Raw genomic sequence first — 22,734 nt, forward strand, 5'->3', positions numbered from 1 at the left:
GACAACTGATTTACCTATATAAGATGTAGTTGGTGTACTGTTATAAAACTAATTATTATTGGCTTTATTCCAGGATATACTTCTTCCCAATCTAAAATATTTTGATAATTTTTATTAACAGAGCTTCCTCCAGGGAATGGATTCAAAGAGTTCAAATATTGGAAATGGACTTGAGTCCTTTTGCATTTATTTGATTTTAGCTGATGATGTTAATGATTATTTTTAATAATTCAAATAATTTCAAGTGACATAAAATCTGAAATATAATTCTGGCTCTTCCATGTCAATTGCTCACTAAATCATTATAGTCAGTCTCTCTTTTTCTCAAGAATGACTAGTAGGGTAGTGAAAAAGTTTCATAATTATTCTTCCTGATGGCATCATAAAGCTAATTTTAAAATATCATACAGTGATTATACATTAGGTAAGAAATAGGTGGTTTTGTTCACTGTCCAGAAAAAGAAAACCTCTTCAATATGTCTACTTAAAATTGATGACAACAGGAGTATCTATTTAGTTTGGACTAAACTGTCTACATTTCCAATAAGAGTGATATTTGGAAGCACAAACAGAATATTCAGTGACTTAGGGAAGAAATTTGATGAATTGCAGTGCATCTTGTGATGTAGTTCCAAATGCATAAGGCCAAAGAATATCAATAAATCTGAGTGGTCATCATCTCTCTAGAGAACCAGATGCTCCTGGCTTGCTCTTCCTTTGCTGGAGAAGCCATTGACAGACAATGGCAGTCTTATTTCCTACCACAGTTTACAGTAAAAGAGGTTGTGACAAGACAATTCAGTCTAAATGCCTGAGCCTCCACACTACTTGGGAAGAATTTTTACAATTTAGGTAGAAGGTAGTGAAGGAAGCATGCCTACTGTTATCATGTTTACTGTGATCTAAATGTGATTGAAAAAAGGGGCTTGAACAAGTCCATTCTGTTATGTCAGCAAGGTGCTTTTTTTGTCATTACTGAATCAAAATTAGACCCCATTGGTTCCAGGATGGGAAAGGCCCTTCAAGGGCTCCATATGCAAATTTCATGCCAAATACTGTAGTGCTCTTAGGAATCTATTGAGCTCAAATTATATGCTGGCTCCTATGGATCTGGCTTTTGTACCTAGATGAGCCATTCATCAGGGGTACCAAATAGGGCAAAAATACATCTTTGTTGAAACAAGAAGGTGTCTCCCTGGCTGGGCTATCTGTGTGCATGTACACATGCATGCATTCTGCCTTCTCTCAGTGATCCAGCAACCAGAGAACTGCAGCAGAAATGCTTCTCCCAAATAACTCTAGAGAACGTGACTTAATTTTGAAAAAATGAATCTTCTCCTTCAGCTAGTTTAATGATGGTATATTCCTTTAACCATTGGCACAGAAGCTCAGCACAGACACTCTCATTCCCACATACTTGGATGAGAGTCTGACCTATTGTACTCAAACGTGATGCACATACTGATTCTCAGCATGCCAACACTCATGACCATCTGCTAGGGTGGCAGTGTGCCCACCACAAAGGTGGGACGCCATTCTCAAGAGGCCTAGGTGCCAATTGCCTATAGATTGAAAAGGATAGTTTAGACAATTCAAAAAGTGGCACTTTCTTTGTGGGTGTTCTTCCTGATGCCACAAACTAGCTCAAATATTGTTTGCCTGCGTCAGGCAAAATTTTGCTAATTCTGCCTGATAGCATGTATCACCACAAATATGGTCTTTGAAAAGATTCACAGACAAAATTCCAGACAGAAAAAAATCTTTTAAATGTTGCTAGGCAGAGTCAGAAACCATGAGATAGAAACTCTTCTAAAGTTGTGCTGAAAGCACAGAAGCTAAGCAACAAGCATCTGGAGGAGTGGGGGGGACCTGACACACCCACTGCTGGGACATGGAGCTTCATACAGCTGTGTCTCTCCCTTCTCAGCGCTCCTTGCTTTATTTTGGAAAATGCAGTTTCTTTCAAATCAAAGTGGTTGCACACAAAGCTCAATATGCAATCAGTCAGATTTTCAAAAAGATTCTGTGTGTACCAAAACAAATGTCATATTCCTCTCCAGGGGAAATGAAAAAGAACAGGGATGGGGGAGGAATAAGATTCTCAGATCCTTTAAGCTTGTTTCACCTTTTTCTTTTGGCTTAGTCAGCTTTTAAGGACAGGAAATTTCAGTTTACTAAAATTTTTGGACATTGAAAGTCCTCTGAATCTTTCTAGAAGCAAACTCTATGCTCTGATACTGATGTCTGGATATTGATAAATCTGCACCAGAACTACTCTTCTGCAGAAAACAAGTGAGTGATGGTAGTGGAAAATGATACAAGTTAAGGCCCTTCTGGAGGCATCACAACTGAACATGTTAAGGGTCACCAGAGAAGAAAACTTAGGGAAGTCAGCGCTAGTAAAAGTGAGAGGAGGAAGAGTTAGATGAATCTTGTTGCTGAGCTTGATCTATTTAACAACTCCCCCATTCTTCAAGTCACCATTCAGATCATTGCCTTATCCATTTCGGTGCTATTGGATTTAAGTCCCCAAAGCACGTCAGATGTATTTGACTTCTCAGTCTGTCACATCTGAGAAAATAGTGACATCCCACAGAGGGCCAGTGATTTTGAAGGGGTATTCCACTTCTTTGCAATGAATTTTTGTCAAATGTGTATGTGATACTTTATGAAAGCAAGAAATGTTGTGATCCTTCATGGCTGAGCATTTTAAGTTAGGATTCAGTTTTCACATAGACACATACATGTCTGTACATATTTATTTTACAGTAGGCAACAAAAGGCAAAAAAAGAGCTTGTTTCTATGATATGGCTTTTAGAATAAGTGCTAAAAAACTTTGCACTGCATATTAACAGAACAATATCCTTAAAACTTCAGTACCTTAAACCTTCACTCAAACCTATGCCAGGATGTGAAAGCAGAACCCCAAATGGCTGGTCTGTTAAGCTATACTGGCTACAACCTCAGTAAAGATGCGGAGGGTTCCCTTATTTCCATATAAAAGTCTTTCATTCATGCCGTACAAGAAGAGAGTACGTCTCACACATCTACACTAGCAAGGAAAAATGATTAAAATATTTTGTATCTTGCTGGGAACGTAAATCTGTTTAGAAAGTTTCTGGAAAAAGTCTAGATTTCGTTTCACTCTGTGTTGTATGCTTTCCATTTTGTGGCTTTGAAAATTATTAGATGTTTATGGAATGGTTGCCATGATCAGACATTAGCTCACTGTTGAATTTGATACAGATTTAACAGGGTGAATTGGCTTGTGTTTTACAAAGGTTGTACTAATATTCCCTTCTGGCCAACAAACTTTATGAATCTGATTTTCTCTGAAAGATTTTTGTCTCCTCAGAAGATTATAAAATAAAATTACTGAAATCAGAAACAAGATTGAAAAGAAACTGCTTACATCTCATTTCTGTTTCTGCAGTGTATCTTGGCCATAGCACGATCAAGATATGGAAAATAATCTGCACATTAAGCATGTATGCTTAGCTAATTTTACAAATAGCTTTGGGGTTATATTTGTTATGTCTGGCATACATCTAATGAATGGATTTATTTTCCTCTCTTTCTTCCTCTTTGTTTTCCTGCGAAGCAGAACCTGCGCAACTGGCCTACAACCCCAATCAATGGTGTCTGCACAATTAACTACTAGAAAAGAGCCAAGCCCACTAGGTAGCTGACAGCTGCTTGAATTTAGGCTGACACCTTTAAACAGGAATAGAGATAGCAAACGTAGCTGATGCTGGGTTGCATCCATGGGGAATACAGCAGATTAGCTAACTCAGGATGTAGCTTCTGTTGCATAAATACAAACTACTGAGCATTTTATGGGCCTGATCCTTTGAAGCACCAGGCTGGCAGCATCTCCAGATCGTAGTGAATGTTCAGGCAAAGGGAAGATAGCTGTGTTATACATAAAATTTCCTTACCATTTTGTGGGTCAGGTCAATTATCTCTTAAGTCCATTCTAGGGAGCTAATAGAAGAGTCTTCGGCATGTTTAATTACACGGAGAAAGGAAGAAAAACAGACAATGGACAGAAAGAGCATAAGAATTGATTCATCGTCTGACCGCAGTGAAGTAGAATTGCAGGACCAAACTGAAGAGCAATTCTTCAGGACTGGATGAACTCCAGAAAGTACTCAGACAGCATGAAATAATTTAACTTTCAATAGGGCCTCCTCCCTTCCTTTCTTTCTTTACTCTCCTTAGTTGAGGAAAGAGTTCTAGAACTGAAACTTTAGGTATAAATGAAGATGGTGCTAGATGTATTTTTCATGTTAAAGATCTTTTCAGCACTTACTAAGAGATGTAGTTACAGACATTAAAGACAACACATTTCCACCTAAAAGGACTAGCCCAAGTCACTGTGTTGTCATTTTAACCTTTCTCATAATCCATTCAAATTAATCTTCTCAGGAGTTAACTACAATTTCCCGGTTTATGAATGTTGAGTTAGGAACTGAAACATGATTATTTATCTTACAACTGTGTATAACATATCCTACCAAAGATACAATGATTTGATACCGGAGAAGCAGTCTTTGCTGTAAGGGCTTTATACTCTAAAGAAACATGATAGTCAAAGTAAGAGAGAAAAAGAAATATCAGCATCCCTGTCTGAGAGAATGAAGGAGATTTTCAATATTCAGCACATGGTCATGCAAAAGTAGGTGGCAGCTGTAGGATTTAACCTAGATCTCCTGACTTTCCATCCTATCCATCTCTATAATTATTCATTTAATCTGAAAAATATGCCAGCAGAAAAGTCTTGTGCTGCATCTGGTAGTAGACAGGATATAGAACTTTATACAAGAAGGTTTGCTATCTCTACTGGCATGCAACATTATTTCAGCAGAGCTGTGTTCTGAATTTTCTTTAAAATTCTTTTAAAATGAAAGAATGGCATCCACTACTTACTGAATATAATTTTTTCACTGCCTCAGGATTCAAAGGCTGAATACATCAACCTTTCAATCCTTATTTGCAGTAGGGGTTGTTTGGCTTGCCTTTTTTTTTTTCCTATGGTAAGAGTGCATAGGAGAATAACTCGAAAAAAATTGGTGACCAAGGGCATACCAAAAACATATATTATTGTCATCCTAGATGTTCTTGGCCTTGACCAACTTTGTTAGTCCTCATACATTTTGGCACAAAATGGTCTTGAACTGATACTGATTAGACTGCTCTGGTTTTGGGCACACAAAACAAACTAAGGGGTTTGTAATCAGTATTAAAAAATATTGTTCTAACCAGAACAGCTGCTCCAAATAATTTATTCTTTATTTAACCAATATGCATAATTTTTTCGGGTAGCTTACTCTTCTAAAACCTTTAATACACATATTTAAATTAAACCCTCCTTTCTCCACAGTGTGAGGTTGCACCTGTACTTCGTAGGATATTTAGTTTAGAACAAATGATCACTCTGATGCCTATTGTGCTCTAAACCAGCTCCACTTTTGCTTTAAGTGAAATCTTCCAATCAACCAAATCAACTTCCAATGCTCTATATTTGTGTGGAAAGCAAGAGAATATTTTTAGAAGATGCCATTTTTTATAAACCGAAAAATATGTAGCAGAAAAAGCTGTGAAAGGATAAAAATATCTATGGAAAAAACCTGATTATTAAAATCATAATATATAGTTCTTTAAAGCAGTAAACCTGAAGATGCTGATAAAACAATAAAGATTAGTGAACAGGAAGACTCCATGGGAACTAGTGATGAGGAAATTAGCCTAGGACTCAGGAAAGCTGTGCTCAGATTCCTGCTCTGCTACTGACGTTTGGCATTGTGCTGGGCAAATTTATTGCCTTTCTGCCATCAGTATAGTATCATGATACAGGGCAACAGCACTTCCCAGCCTCTCAGGAGCATTGTTTGGGTAAATTAAGGAAAGATTAAGAAATTCAGGTGTCATGGTAATGGGGAAAGAAGAGAAGGAGGGAGAGGGTGTGAAAGAGAAAATCCTGGTGGCCATATATTCCAAACAAGCAACAGAAAAGCTCTTTTTCCCCCACTTCTTGAATACATTATCCCAGAGACACTACCACCATTGGTGATGGGCTCAGCCTTTGCCAATACTGGGTCTGTCTTGGAACCAGGTGGCTCAGTTGGACACGAGGGAAGCTTCTGTGGTTTGTCATAGAAGCCACTCCCTGTAGCCTCCCAGCTGTCAAAACTTTGCCAGGCAAACCTATTACATGTGCAGATCCATTCCTGCAGCTGTGGCTTGGGATGGTATGGCAGGAAATATAGGGTGAATAATGTTGGCAGGGGACTGGGGGACAAGCTCCAGGCACTGTGGCATTGGGTGGGAGGGTGCAAAAATTGATAGGAATGGGGTTGAAAATGGGATTTGGAGAGATACTCAGACCATGTTGTTCTTACTGCAAAATTCAGGACCACATTTCAATTTTTGCTTTGGGAATGATTGTGGCTGGCTCTGAGATAATTACCAAAGTGAAAATAATAATTCTTATAATTGCCATCTATTGTCAAGAAGAAAGTAATTTCCCTTTTATGCCCTCACGCCCATTAATTTCAACCTTAGCAGAGATGTCTTGCAGAGGTAGTAGCGGTGAGAAGTGCACTGCAGCTCTTTTCTAGAAGCTCTTTCTGAGACCTCAAGCAGCTTTCTGGGCTGTTGAACACTGCTTCTTCCCTGTCACCCTGTGAGGCTGGTTGTGGTTGCAGGGCACTTAGCCCCTGCATGGCTTGTGCACAGTGTGCTCTCCTGACCTGAATTGTTTGCTGAAGGACCAGCCACGTTTACTGGCGCCGTGCTGAGAAAAGCACAGGAAATGCTTCATCTCCATTCTCAGCACCAGTAAAAGGGAGGGCAGACCGGTAGTGGAGGAGGAGAGGAGCAGTGGTAGCCAAAGGGGACAAGGGTCTTGTCCCTCCATCCATGAACTGGTTTGTGTTGGAGCTGTAGATCAGTAGGGGTATAGCAGATTTGAAGGCTGCATGGGAAATTCTGCCTCTGTAGCCATGTGGAGACACTTGAATTAATTTTTAGATGAAGGAAACAGAGCATAGGGTATTAAAAGGCCATGGTTTTCCAGGTCAGATTTCTAAAGGTTTGCATCCAAATCTGTTCTAAGTAAAGCAAGTAGAACTGTTACACCTTGAGTCACTGTTTTGTGCAAAAATTATGGTAGAAACACATGCCTTAAAATATCACAGGGAATAAATTTCCCCGTTAAGATATGTATGATAGGGGGAAAAAAAGCCTATGCTTTCCTTCTAGCATATATTTACAAAACAGAGATTTCTATCTTTTTGGTATTTAAGAGTCTTTAAAATTTATATATCAAACCAAAACCATAGAAAACCCGCTTTTTGGATGTTTGAAAATAGTCATAATCCCTAAATATAAAATTGCATGATGATTTCCATTGAAGAGCATATTCTATACTTTATGCCTCTTACAAATGCTGGAAGTGCATCTATATTTATCTTTCAAAACAGCAGTTAGGTGAACGAGGGAAAACCACTTTTTGGATAATTTTGAATTTTTGTCTGAATTCAGTTTTATGCTCCAAACTTTCCATGATGAATTTGGACCTTGTACTTACTGAAAGAGAACTGAACTTTTTCTTTGGTAACTGCAAGAAGGTCTTCATATCCCTTTTGTTTTGTGTCTGAAACTAACTAAAAGATTTTGCACTGTCTTTTTGTCAGACTTTCCCAGTTTTCTATCTAAACTGATCTGTGCATTCACAGTAAAGCTTCATTAAAGATCAGGCCAAGCAGTCTTTAAAAAGTACAGGGCTTCAATGATAGACAGATGGTGGCTTTCATGATGTCAGGAAGTGTCAAATATTATGGTTGGCTGCAGAATGATGGCTACTTTCCAAACAGATTGAGAAACAGACAGAAAGAGCAAGAACACCATTTGTTGTATTTAGATACATTGTGAACAGAAGGAAGCAAGACAGAGCATACTTTTACACATCTTTTTTCCACTCCTTGTGAAAACAGTTTAGGATTTGTTACGTTATATTAGCCCTATCATTATGCAAAAACATGTGAAAGCCAGAAATGCTGAGATAGATAGATAGAGATATATATAGATTGATAGATAGATATAGATCTATAGATATAGATGTGTTGATATATATTGAGATATATATATATGTTTCCATTGTGACTTTCTGTGTCTTTATTTGCAGTTCTGTGGATATTTTTTTTAATATTATAGGCAGATAGAAACCTGACATTTCATTTAATGTATTTATTTATTTATTGATTTATTTTAGGAACAAAGCTGTCCTATTTAGATAACTTGCAAAAATATTGCATTTTTTATTATTATTATTGTTATTAACCTATATATTATTCTGAACCCCTGTTTGGGATAGTGCTCATTAAGGTACTTACATTTAGATAATTGCTTTGGTGTTGCATAGGGGTGAGGTTTTTTCAGTATTTGTGTTGGTGCTTCGGGAGTCGGGATAGTTTTGGTTCTTCAGAATGGGACAGTTTTGAAATATAATATGTGCCAACAGCTAAGTAGCAACTTTTTAATAAATATCCAGAAAGACAAAGGCCGTGAAATGGTCTGTCTGGATGAGTGGCTTAAGCTGCACAGAGCCTGAGTGACATCAACAAGTCAAAGATTGTTCATGTCTGAGGGATGGGACAGATTTTGTGCCTAAGAACTAATTAAGAACTATAACTTTTTACTTGAATATTTTTTTGGCCAATGGAATTCAGAGTGAAGGGTGCTGAAATACCTACCTTTATTGCATACCATTATATCACGGGTGTCTACATCAGGTCAGCATTTTGGTAGAGCAAGCTGACTGTTCCTGATGACTATAATTTTGAAAAGTATATTCTACATGGGTTTTATGTGCCTGGCACAGTTACTGGAGAGTCTACCCTCATGGCTGTAAGGGAGAGGTGTCAGGTTTGCCTTTGCTTATTTAAGATCTTGTTTAGGCTCCCCTGTCAGATGGCTAAGCAATGGCTGCTTTAAAGGTAAAGGAAGGAGCTGACCTTGGTCAGGAGGAGGAAAGAGGGAGAGAAGGCCTGTAGGAAAGAGACATCTGAGAAGCTGGGAACTAGGACAGCTGCCCTGTGTGTGTTCCTGCTTATTTTACTTATTTATGAGCTTTTCCATGATGTCATTCACTATCTGTGTATAATCACTCCTTTCCTCCCCAGTTCTCTCCCAGAAAATCTATCTGTTTCTCTAAAATATCAAAATACTTAGAGAGAAAATACATGCTTATATTTATGATAATTAAATCCCCGTAAAAATAAATGACCACATTTTGGAATATTCTTTTATTTTTTTTGCTTGTTCTCCATTCAACAGTGGACTAGCTGAATCCATGGTACCATCATGTGACAATAATTTTACACTTCCAAATTATACCAACATTTGCAAACAGCATAGCAATTATCGTCCACAAGGAACCTCCTTAACCAGAATCCTGTTGCTCTGTGGAAAGAAAACAAAAACTGTAGATTGGAGCTTATTCATGGCTTGTTAAAGCGTGTTTTTTGATTAATGATGCAAAATTGAGTGATGGATTTTCCTGTTTCTCTGCTCTTGCCAAATTTTCTGTATGATTCAGCATTTCCCTCTTTGAATACTAGAAATATTTTTTTTAATATTTTTTGTTATTTTGGTATTTTTCTGTCTTTTGTAAGGATGTTTTAAGGACTGAAGGCCTTTTTTATCTAATTCATTCTTTGTAAATAAACAAACATGTCATGAATAATACAAAAAAAAATCCACAATTAATCATTACAATTCTTAAATTAATTCTCTTTGCCCATAGTCAAACAGAATCCATTCGAATTTGCTTTTTGGTGAAAGAACAATCAATTGAGATTTAGGTTTAGCAGAAAGGTGTATAAAAAGAAATAATGCAAATTTTGTTTCCCACGAGCATTTATGGAAGTCTGATTTTGAGGAGGAACACACAACTCTGTGCACAGGAAGTAGTGTTCCTCACACTACTTCAGTTGGAGAGAACAAACAGTGTGACCTGATTTACCAATCCTAAATAAATGATGCAGCTTGAATTTCAAATATTTGCAATCTGTTTGCAGGGAAAAATTCAGACTTATTTGTTGAGTACGTTTAAATGAGAAAATCATGATCTGCTGATGGATATTCCATGAGAAGAAAAAGAGGCTAATTTAGTCGAAGAAATTACAGGCAGAGAATTACTCACTCAGCGCTACTGGCAAATAGTAAACGAGTGGCACCAAGGTTTCAATTCAAACACTTAACAAAGAAAGCAACTAATAGCGTCTTCCTTTTTCATCTGAAGTACTATAAAGAAGAGGGCTAGCCCTTCTGCCAAATTGCTTTTGCAGAAATGTGACTTCCGCCTTCGTTATTTTTACTCAAATTGCCTTAATTAAGAAACTAACTCTGCAGCCCTGACTTTGATCTTGTTTTCAGACTGGATGTGTCCAGGTTCATCTTTATGGACTTGCTGATTTTCTGCTGGATTCAGGTCAGAAGTCACAGTCTGCTGCAGAATATTCCTCCAAATGATACATGTCTAGGGGGAAAAATCCTTCTGATTTAATACTTTTCTCAATATTTTAAGAAATTGAAAAGTTATGAAACAACCCCCCAGGTTGGGAGATACTGTCCATCCCAAGTTTTTTTTCCATTATACTGTAGAATTACACTACATTGAGCTAAATAGTAATTTTAAAATATTGTATTCTTTTTCTTTGTTTTGGTGAGTCATGGTGGTGGTGGTGGTTTGGTTTTTTTTTGGGCAGTTGATTTTTTGTTTGTTTGTGTTTTGTTTTTTTCAGTCTTCCATACCTGGGAGGTCTTGCATAGAGCTCTTCTTCTGGAGCCCAAAACTCCTTCTTAGGCAGAATTCTACTATGAACTGATCTACTATGAACTTTGGATCCTTTGCATAGTGTCATTTCAGGTTCTTACCTTGGTTTCAAAGGGTTAGTAATGGAATGATTTGCATATGGCATCAATTCCAGATAAGTACAGTACCATGATAATTGATAATACAAGTAGATTATTGTTGCCTGGGGAAGCACCATGATGTTTGCTTTAGGAAGGATTAAAAGGATGGTTTTAGCTCCAGCTGAGGTGCATCTAGGCACTGTCAGAAGATGGAAATTCCTGTGGGTATTCCATTAGCTTGCTTGAGTTTTGTTCCTTTCTGGGGCATGTGGATTCTCATGGGGCCTCTCTTATTCTGTCTTCTTCATTGTATTCCATGCCCAGAATAGTCTCTTTTCCTTGGGCAGCAAAAGGGAATGAAAGATGCTCTATATCTAGAAGTTTTTGCAAGCTGTACATTCAGTCCCCATCCTATTGCTTGGCTGGATGATGTGTGCCTCCATCCATCTCCTGGGAGACATGGAGCAGGCTGTATGCATAAACATGGGATAGCCTCTCGTTACATAACCTGTCCCAGATACTCACTTTCAAGACAAAGTGAGGTTCAGGGTGTAAAAAAAATCTTCATTTTATGAGTAGAAAGCCTATGGATCCTAATTGCTTTTGACCAGAAGGCTACTGGGAGTAGGTTCTGGAAGCATGTTATCTAAAAAAATTAGCTTTCTTTTGGACCTTTTGTGCTCTCCTGTATATCAGCAAGGTCCTCTAACCCTATAGCATCCAAAATGGCTGTACATAGCATAACATTACAGAACAGACTTAGAATGGAATGACTTGGAATCTCCTGCTTGGGCCACTCATGTATTTCCCTAGACACTGAGTTCAGTCCTTCTGTGAAAGGTGCTCCATGGACCAGAGAAAAGCACTCCCACCTTAGGCCTCTTCCAGTCCTGTTGTCACGCAGAAAAAATTGTATCACTTTAAGGCAGAAGAAATATATTAAAAAAAAAAAGGGTGAAATTGCCTTGTAAAATAGGCAGGAATGGGAAGGGGCAGAAAAGAGAGAGTTACAATAAATAAGTGAATGTTGAGATTCCATAGGATATTTAATTTTCAATTGCTATTTTTATAATTCCTATATTTCTCTTTGTGGTAATTGGCTACACAAATAGAGCATAGCAGTAGATAACTTTCGTAAGGTTTTTTGACACTGTTTTTTATATTATTTAGACAAGATATCATAATTTATTTAATTAACACAGAACAGTTGTAAAACTGAGTGATAAATACACTAAGAGAGTAGTTGTCAGATTTGGTGAAGGTATGTAAAGAATTGGTTCCTCAAAGGTCTATTTTGGTTATGAATGTGTTCAATGTTTTCATTAATAGCCTGGATAAAAGACCAGAGCATACAGTTGATCTTTACTCATAGCATCATGATGTGTAGCAGTGAGTTTACTGGGGTACAGTGTTACAAACCAAAGCAACCTTGACAAATGGAGAAGCAGCTTGGAAAAGAAAAATGTAAGAAATTAATCAAAACCAACTGCAAAATATTGCCCTTGGGCAAAAATAATCAACTGTGCAAACAAATGATGAGGAACTTGTTCAGCAACATTTCCAAAAAAGATCTGGGAACAACACACTCAGCATTAGTCAACAGTATCCTTCTTTTGAAAAAGGAAAAGAACACACCAGGCGGTATGTTGAGTTGTCTCTGGTATGCAAAATATGAGAAGTGAACTGTCCGCCATGGCTGGAATTGACAGAACCTCAGCTTTACCCATGCGCAGTAGGATTCAAATTGATAGGGGGTCCAAACAAGTCCAGACAATCTGGTTAGAAGTTGAAAAATAAAGGAGTGGAAAAGTTGAGGTTTTTAGTCTAAGAAAGCCTGGAGAGAAGGAGACTTTGGCAAAAATTTTCAAAGTGATCCAGGGAAGAAAATAGTTTATCCTTAGGGAAGAAAATTTATCCTTAGGGACATTTGGACAAGAAGTAGGTTTAAACTTCAACAAGAAATGCTTAGTTTGAACAGGTTTTTCTAAGTGTCCAGTAAGGATGATAAATCCACATGTTTCCTGGGGATGTGGTGGTAGCGGGTTAATCCTCACTCTTTGTGAATGTTGAAGGTACAAGTGCTTTCTGTCTAAGGAAGTGGGGTACAGTTTATGATCTCCTGAGATCCACTCAGACCCTACTTATTGCTGAGTTGTGATTACTGTCTTGACCCAGCTCAAACATACCAAAATATAACTGAATGTTGCAAAGTTTTGTTAAAAGGGACTATCTGCATAATAGATATTCAAGGTTGCTCATTTTCATGTTACCTAATTACAAAGAAAATACATTGATTAAACAAATTCTCAAGCTTTCAGTATATCAGCTGCTCTTTCTGAGAGCTTATTTCCTTGAAGCTATCAAGTTTGTACAAAATAGAAATAAAATATAAATGAATGGTTCTCCACGAAGATGGTGCCATTCTTTATGGAGCTGCATCAGTGATAGGTCAAATTTATATTGCTCTGCAGTATGATTTTAATATCATTCTGGCCTGGTTTAGGCATAATCAAGTCTTCTGTTGAAAGAGCTCTTGTAAGGAGCAATTAAACATTAGTACTTTAGCTAGACCCATATTAAATTATGCCTTGGAATTTAAGTATCTGGGAATCATCTTAAATCTCAGCTTGAATTTTAGGTTGTATTGTATCTGCAATTTATATTGAGGTATAAGACAATCTGTTTCCATCTTGATTTAGTATTTATAGCTTAAAATGTTATTTCATTATTAAGTGTTCTGTGCAACTGTTAGTAAGACCACTAATAGATTAAGGTACTATTATTTATGATTACAGCTTCTGCTTTTCAACAAGAAGAGAAGCTGAACATTCAGCAAGTGAATTTTAACATGCTTTTTGAAAGCCTTGTAATAAATCAAAGCTAGCTGGGTACCCTTCAGCAGCCATGAGTGGCAATTCCAGCCCTTGCAGTGAATACTTACAACACAGTGGAAGCAAAGGACTTTGAACTGCTGTAACACCAAGGGCTCAACAGAACACCTCTGTAGGGCAGGCGCAGGAGAATAGTATCTGGAAAAGATTTGATTTCACTTATCTCACCTTCTCTTTGCTGTGGACTGACAGGACTAGCACTCAGCATTCTCATGGACAAGCTGATATGTGACTCTGAGCCCTTTGAACCAGATTGTGGCAGTATGAACAGTAATTGGGAGTTCCACTCACTCCAAAAGAGTCCTTGCCATAGGAAGTCGTCAAGTATGTACAGTTTAGATTGACACATGGATGAAAGAGCAACAAATAGTACCTTGTATCTTGATCAAGGCAGATCACCATTCAACATTGTATTTGAAATCTTTGAAGCATAGGAATAGCTTTAAGTATGTCACAGTAAGCTTGTCACATTAAATACATACATTTAATGGAAATTAAATATGTTCATTGTTTTAAATATATGTTCAGTTTATGTCAGTATTTTGATCACTGATGGTAGCTTACAGTTTAGTTCCCCTGTCAGCACAGAGATTTCTTAATGCATTAGGGAAATAAATGCTTCAAATCCAAAGGACTAAAGAAAAATAACTAATTTCATTTACATCATAAGAAAGACAGGTTCTCTGCATAAACCTTGTATTGAATACATTATTTGGGCCAGAGTAGATGAGTATGAGCTGCATAATTTCCTTTTCACTCTCCATGTAAGACATAGTGTAATGGCTTGACAAAGAAAAAGCCGAGTTACACTTGCTGTACTATACAACTCCTTTGTTAACATAACCAGTAAAGAGAGATTATAGAACATGATATTGCCTGAAGATCAGTTCTCTGGTTTAAAGAGCTAATTTCTTCATGCTGCCAGTCTGTTCTGCAAACTCTTTTGTGTTTTAAGATGGGAGACTTTCCCTTCTCCCAGTTCTGAGGAAGAAGCAGAAATAGGGAAAATAAACTTGTTTCTATGTGTTGCTACATTGCACAAACACTGATCCCCTAATATCTAGTTACATTTTTGACAATTTTGCAACCAGGTTGAAAATAAAAACTGCTCACTTCTACTTCAGCAAGCTGTGTGAGAGCTATTGGTGGCTTGAAGACTTGCCTAAAGACAGCCACATTTCAGCCTGAGAAGTCTGTCTGACATACCTAAAGTTAGTTTTTAGGAGACTGAATGGAAACCATGGCCTTCATTTTTCTAAGCACCTTACGCTTGCAAGTAAAACTCTTTGTGTAATCAATGGACCTAAAGATCAAGCACAATAGTTATCAGACGACATCCTAAACATATGTATTAAGACTTTCTGATTTGGCAATATTTAATATCAGCTTTCCAGTAATTTGAAAGTTTATGTTAACATCTAATAAAACTTTGTCAAAAAATCAAGTGTTAGCTACTTGATTTTGAAAAGTGGTGCAACCAAGCCTGTGACTAGAATATCATTCAAGGACAGGCTCAGAAGTCAATTCAACACAGGCATCAGTATTCAAGTTTGGAGTACGAAAGACTGTCTGTCTTGCCTTAATATATTCAGTATATTTTCTAGTATTTGAGCTATGTTATGTCACAACAATTGTTCCAGAGGCTATTCTAATTCTGTTATTTGGAATAATTTTTCTCCCATTCTATATATTCTTCTTTAGCTTTTCTTTCTGTCATCCTATTTCTCTTAAATCTATTAATTCTGATCTTTTACATTTTCAGTTAAGATACACCAACATTCTATCTATCTGGGGGCATGGGATTGAGAACAAGGTGGGAAAAAGTACATCTTCCTGGTGAATTTACTATTAGAAGAGCAGGAGAGAAACATAACTACTGCAGTCCCATCCAAGCTTAGCATTGCCACAAAACACCAATGTTGGCATTCATCTGAAATGCTCCTCTGTAGAGTTTCTTTGCTTTACTTTAATTCATAGCTGAGAGCTTAGCCTATAGCAACCTGAGCCATAGTTAATGAAAATTGAAAAGTTACATTATATATTGTCCTTCAGGGTAAAAATATTAAAACATCAACTTTATCTACAAAGACGGTTTCATTCCAGCTACTGCGTTTAGGGAGAGAAATGTACACAAGGCATATACATTATCCAAATGTCTCTGTCCCCAAAGGGTGGATGAAAGAATGTTTTCTGGACATGAGTCTCTAGGTTTTTTAGAAGTGTTAGGATAATTTTTTTGTTTATAATAGACTACACCATAAGGAAGGTTTTACATGCAGTGTACAGACTGAGTGAGGAGCTCATTCACAAACTCTACTAGAAAGGCATAGATGGATGAAGTCTATTATTGAAGCAGTGCCTTATTTGAGTAAAATAAAAAAGGACAGTGTAACAGCAAACAATTTTACTGTCTGTGGGAGCCATCCCTGTCTTTTTTCAAGAAATAAATGACCATGGCTCTGGTTCCTCACTACATCTGATGTAGCAGATGCATCAGTAAACAGTGGTCCAGGAGTGAACTGTAACTTTCTGAAGCACTTCCATTTACAGAACTATCCTGCGTGGTTGGTCACCAGTCAGCTACTCTCTGTGCCATGAAGATAAATTCCTACATACTAAAGGAAGACAATATTTAGCTGAGCTACTCCAATATGAGTTTTTCTCTACTTGCTCTCCTCTTCAACAAACATTCCGTCCACAGTGTTGTGAATACAAAGTGGCAGCAGTAGTATTTCTTAGGTACCTCTTGCATAAGGTGCATGCAAAAGACCCGTTATAGTCTGTGTGCAGCTCCTGGGAGTTCTCCTTAACCACCAAAACTCCCCAATGTCCCAGCCATAATTCCTACCAGGAAATCTCAGGCTTAAGTGCATGGTCTTAGGTGCACATATAAAGCAATGAGAGGGAGTTTAATGACCTGGAAAATAAAGTACATGAAGTTTTTTTAACATTTTTAGTATTATTGTATATCGCAGATCAGTTTTTCTTTGCTATGTGAAATGTGGCAGTTATGCCAGGGCTCCAAGGGTTGCTTTGCTGGCACCTCGGTTCAGCAGGAAGGACTCTGGCCTGTAGAGTACAGTATATTTCCAGAGCCAGATGCTTGCAACATAGTATTTATACTATGATGCTTTTTAGTATGTCTTTTTTCTCCAATACACCTTCAAAGAGTAGCAAGCAAAACCCTGGGAACAATCCCTACTCTGTTTCATGTTCTCCTGGATATCTTGATCAAAGTACAATTTACCTTGAACAGCAAGTAAACATTTCCTTATAAATCTTAAAGTCTTTTAGCATGAGCTTCAGAAAACACAACGTTATAAGAAAACAAATTTTAAAATGCTAGTAGATCAGACCTTTATACATCCCTAAGAATCCCTAAGTCAGAAGCTGACCACCAGATGGGGAGATCTGATGTTCACATCAGTGAACTATCCTTCATATATTTTTATTGGTACAGCATATCTCCTTCTTCACCTTTCCCAGAGTGCTTTATCCCATATCAACTATATGCCTGTGGAACTGAGTTTTAGACTATATTTACAGATTGGTGTATACTAAGTGAAAATGTATGTTAATCAATATTGAGCCAGGTGTTTGTAGAAGAGGAGATATCCCATTTTTGGTTCACATACACAAACAAGCTGTACATGTTGTATGAAACTGTTCTTGACTGTTTTTCTCTGCATCTTCCATATCTAAAGACTATTTTGCCTGTAGGAGAACAGCTCTAAAAAATGTTACTGCTGGAACCACAAGAAATATATTGAATTCCAGATGTGCACTGTGAACACATTTCAAGAAATTGACGATACCTGCTATATTGCCAGCTTCCTGTAGGAACCCAGCATTACACATTATTGACAAAGAAGACAGGCCCAATTATGAATTATTCTATATGAATTATACTGCTGGGGTAAGAGCAATCTTTTCATCTTCTCATTTTTAGGGATTTGTGTGTCCTACCTTGTTTCTGCTCTCTTTTCATACTTCAGCCAAGATATCTTCCCATAAAAATAAGATGCATTTAGGATTTATTCCCTTGCAGTCCAATTTCTAAAACAAAACAAAAATCAGCAAATATGGAGACATAAGACATACTCAATTCCCATTAACATTTATCACATATAGTCAAGGTGTTCTTATGATTAAGGAAATGACCTGGAACTTGAGAGACCGAGATTTAAATTCTGTCGATAATTCTCTATTTATTTCTGCTGAAGAAAAACACTTAAACATGTGCTACAAATTAAGGACAAGCTTAAGTGGTTTTTGAGTCCCAGACTATAGACCTTGGGCAAACCACTTTGTCTCTTGGAGTCAGAATGTGAAATCTTTTATTCAGCTTGGTGAGCAGTTTCATGCACAACTAATGTCATTGATTTTAATATGGTTAGTCATGATAGTAACCACTTGCCAACCTCAGACTGGTACCTCAGCTCTTATTCTGTAGAAGGGGGTAATTAAATTTCCATGCCTCCCAGAAATATTAGTGTATTACACACTAGGTAATTTAGGTAAATTTAAAAATCCCACTCTTTGGAACTGCTTGAAGTCTTTTCACCAAGATTCTGCATACATGCTTTTGCTCAGATACAACATTTCTTTGTCTTTCATTTTCTTCACAGAAAAGTTGCGCAAAAAGGAGCATATTAGCATCCTTAAGAAAACTGAAGTGATATGATGAATTATTATATAAATAATTTCAGGGGAATATACTCATTGTCTTTACTATGACATTTTCAGAGAAAATATTCCCTGCCTGTCATCTTAATACTACCAAGTCAATATGCTTTATATGCAATTTATATCAGACCAATGTTTGGAGGAAGCTTAAATGAAAAAGAAATAGCCCACATTACTGCAATATTTGGGATTTTGCCTTGTATCTCTTTTATCTATTATGATTTTTTAAAATAACTACCAGTAGTGCTGAACCCACTGTGATATGCAAGATAAGCTATTCTGAGATCCTTCATGTTCCATAAACCAGGGTATGTTCTTGATTAGGCAATCACTGAAAGAGGAAACTCACTTGTAAGTGCAATTGCACTTACATGTCAAAAGAATATTTATTAAGAGAAGAAAAGGAAATGTTGGAATCTGAATCAAAAGAGTTTAACATCACTTGGCCTAACCTTTTATATCTCAGTAGAAATCAATGGAAAAAGAAAATAATTAGCAAAGAAGCATGGATTTATATAGAGAGATATAGACATACGTATGTATACATACATACATGCACTCACACACATATATATATCATATTTGAGTTTCATCTTCCACTATTTTAATCTCAAAACCAATGGAGAATGTTTGATTGGAGATTTTCCTTTCAAATCCACCACAAATTCCTTCAGTACATTCAAAATAAAGGCTTTTTTTCTCCCTCTACTATTCCTGGTGGCCCACAGAAAGCAATTTTTGAATGTTGAAACTGTAGGAATAGTCAGTCATTAGTCTATCTAATTAGATGCTTTGGTCAAACACAGTAAGCACTTGAGTAAACCTGGACAATTATGTCATAGCAAGGCTGGAACTTTAGAGGGCAGAAATACTCTGATTGCATAAAAAGTGTCAATTGTCATGGATATGTTTTTGTAGTAACCAAGTTACTTGTGAACTTGACCTATTCCACTAAGCTTTTAAAACTGTTGATCGTGAGGCTTGTAATGAAATTTGTTCCACTGTGTGCAATCATGTGCAGTCCTTCAGCTCGAGTCAGCCAGGCTAGTAGGCTGCTTTGTCAGGCTGAGCTCCTCCTTTCTATTAACCTCCCGAACAGTGCCTAGCTCAACTTTACAGATCTTAATTCTATTTGTTCCACTTTGTGCAATTAGGCTTACTTCATGCACCCAGTCCACCAGCTCTCACGTGGGACTCCAGAATGTTTCAAGTCATGGATATTTACAAGAAAGGTATGAAAATCATGGAATCCCAAACTGCCCTGACAAACAGGGAGACAATGCCAGACCTCAATAACACTGTACTTAGCTCCACAGCATTCAGCAGTGAGGGATTTCAAGTGCAGAGAGAGAACAAAATAACCAAGGAGATATGTATGTGTAGAGAGGAGGCTGTGAGAAAAGGTAATAGGAGTCATGGCTACTACCCCCATGTGTCACTATTCCTCTTTTGCATTGGTTGTGTGGAGAACGAAAAATGTTACATTTTTTTTATGCCAGCCATATGTACCAGCTTCATTAGACTCAGCTGACTTTTGCAAACACTTCTTATTATGTGCCCTGCCTCCTCTTATTTGAGATAAGTAAGAGGCAGTTTGCATATTTCTTTATCTACAACATTCAGTACAGAAGTTGCTTTTGGAGATCAAGAAAGAAGTTTATTTTCTAACCATGTTGATATGGGATCTAATAAATTTCCAAGGATATGTTGCTAAGGAAAGATGAGATATGAAGCTACCTTGTCTCTGTGTATCTGCCTGTGGTTGTTCTCCCTCTGTCTTTGAAATTAATTTAATTTTAGTATAGTAGTATAGATCTCAACCCTGGTCAAAATCCTTTTCTTTTTTCAGGAAAGGAGAGGAGATAGAATCTAAGACTTGTCTAGGCAAAATCACAGCTGAATTAATCCTGAAAAAAAACCAGTATAAAGAAATTTAAAATTAGTCATTAACCTGGTACTACTAGGAAGCTTCCAGGAAACTGCATTTCCACTGAAAATTTCTCTGTAAATGTAAATGTTATGTCATGAAAACTTTCCAGGCAAAACTCATTCAAGCTCTCCGGTGTCTTGAGTCTAGTTGTATCTGTTTACACCATGGATGATTTTGCCATATTCTACTTGTTGAAATTTTGCCTAATGAAGAACATAAAATATAAAATAGCAGGTATTCATCTAAAATGCAGGCAATACCTGTGAAAATAGTAAGTAAATATAGGCACTCGGTATTGCTCTTTCTTCATTTCAATGATTAAAACACCATTACTCAGATCCCCTTTCAGTTTAACAAGAATTTAGTGCATTCAGAGGGAATAAGGCAATATTTTTCTACATATTATCTGCTCCTTTGAACAACAGATTGTGAAAGCCAGAGTTCTTGTGCCATTAGTTGAAATGGCATAGCAACAGTCAAACCTCTGAGATGACACTCAGTGGTCGTTTCTCCATGTTCATTCATCTGACAGAAGACTTTGGGTCTGTCGTCTTTTTATCCATCCTTCATGCCACCAAAAAAGTGGCTGCAAAATATCTGTTTTAAATAGCTTCTGAAAAGTAAGAATTTGCTAGAGTTTTTTTCCTAATCACTGAGAAAACATGTGAAACTCAGACCTTACAAGTCAACATGAAGTGCCACTGAACAAAATATAAAGTATTTACTTATGATCCCATTTTTGTTGTGACAATATTCTCTATGGCAACAAATTAGATTTCAGTACAGCAGCACTGGCAGAAGTAATGACCTGTCACCAAAGCATATACTTTTAGTATTAAAAATAGTAAGTCTTGTGGGGGCTAACTCATAAGCTTGTCTGGTGTACCCTAGAGAATGAACCTCTGTGCATGCATCATCATTCTGTTGCCAGACAACTTTCACAGCCAGTGACATGACACGTCTGAAGTCTACGCCAGAAAGAAAGCTTAGAACATTTTTTTTCAGGTTTATCTCCAGTACTTAACAGTGCAAACTGTAACCACACAAATCTATTTTCTAAACTAAACTAAACTAAACTAAGAAATGATGAACTGCATTAAAACTGCAGAGGGAAATCACGAGTCCGTGTTCATGGCAGCATAACAAGACGAGGCACATTACCATGCTTTGTAGGTAAGGCATTCATAAACCGTTATTTTCTTTGGGTAAAAATCTTGGTTCCATCTTTTTCCTTTTAAAGAACAATTCAAAAGTCAATAGTTCTCAAAAACTTGTGATGACATTAATTTTTGCAATAAAATGACTTTCTAGATGTATTTAAGTCTTTTAGGTAATTCATAGGAAATATCCAGGAGGCTGAAATTTAAAACTTCACAGTAACTCCACTGTACTCAGGGGCCTCAGATACACATCTTATCAACTGTTAGAATAATTTCAGTTTGAATCCCTTCCAGAGTCTGAAAATTTTGCTATTCTTGGATTTATCTGTGGTGCTAGTGCTATATCTGTGCCTAACTTTTTTTTTTGAGTGCCGTGGGAACCTGTCCCACTCAACTGAAAGGAAATGTGATGAGTGCAACCCTTCAGACACCCACTCATGCCTACAGATGAGGCAGTTGGAAGTGGGGTAACTTTTCCTAGATGAGAACAAAGAAATGTAGTCTGAACTGATGGGAAATAGTCAGCATAGTAATGAGGTTTTCAAACTTCTCACCTGAAAGCCAATAACTCTCCCTCCACATGCTCATACTCTGCACTCACCGTTGGCAAGATCTACTCTCATGTATTAGGACAGATGCACTGATGGATGGAAGTCTCTTCTTGATGCCTTTTTTATTCTCTCAAACAGAGCTTTCCTTCTCATGTTCCTTCTCTGTTTCTCTTGTGCCAACTTTAAATTGGGATACCAATTTCTAAACCCCCATTTTTAGTAATTCCATTTCTTGCCACTTTTGGTGCTTATGCCCACAGATGTCTGCTGTGCTGATGACAGCTGTCTGTCATTAGTTTCATTCTTCTTACACCTTAAAACAAGGGTTCTTACCTTATATTCCCTGTGAATTCTGGTCTTTATTTACTGCTGTTCTGTGTCTGTACTTGCACTGTGTGCAGTTTTGCCTTAAGTATTTTAGGCAAAAATTTACCACATAATTTAGTCACCCAGTATGAAATACAAAATGAGCCAAATTAGATCATAAACATTCCTGAGAGTTATTTTAATGACTGCATATCAAGATAGAGTGTTTGGTGGAAATGGTCTGGAAAGTAGTGACCTATTGAGAGGAGCTGGAGAACAGTATTACCTG

The 22,734-nt window shown here is 37.2% G+C and overlaps 1 long non-coding RNA gene across 3 annotated transcripts in view; it reads right to left on the bottom strand.

The window, feature by feature from the left end:
- The window catches only part of LOC116444978, a 118,974-nt gene that overhangs the window by 67,286 nt on the left and 28,954 nt on the right, over positions 1-22,734 (bottom strand). The window contains exons 3-5 of one of the 3 annotated variants that reach the window (XR_004240612.1): positions 17,779-17,868; positions 13,863-13,950; positions 9,320-11,839 (exon numbers count right to left, since the gene is read on the bottom strand). This is a non-coding gene — a long non-coding RNA (uncharacterized LOC116444978). Of the gene's footprint in view, positions 1-9,319; positions 13,951-17,778; positions 17,869-22,734 lie in introns of those variants that run through there. The other 2 variants (XR_004240611.1, XR_004240610.1) reach the window with 2 other exon arrangements.

The sequence above is a fragment of the Corvus moneduloides genome, chromosome 1 (genome assembly GCF_009650955.1).
Source record: "Corvus moneduloides isolate bCorMon1 chromosome 1, bCorMon1.pri, whole genome shotgun sequence".
NCBI lineage: Eukaryota > Metazoa > Chordata > Aves > Passeriformes > Corvidae > Corvus > Corvus moneduloides.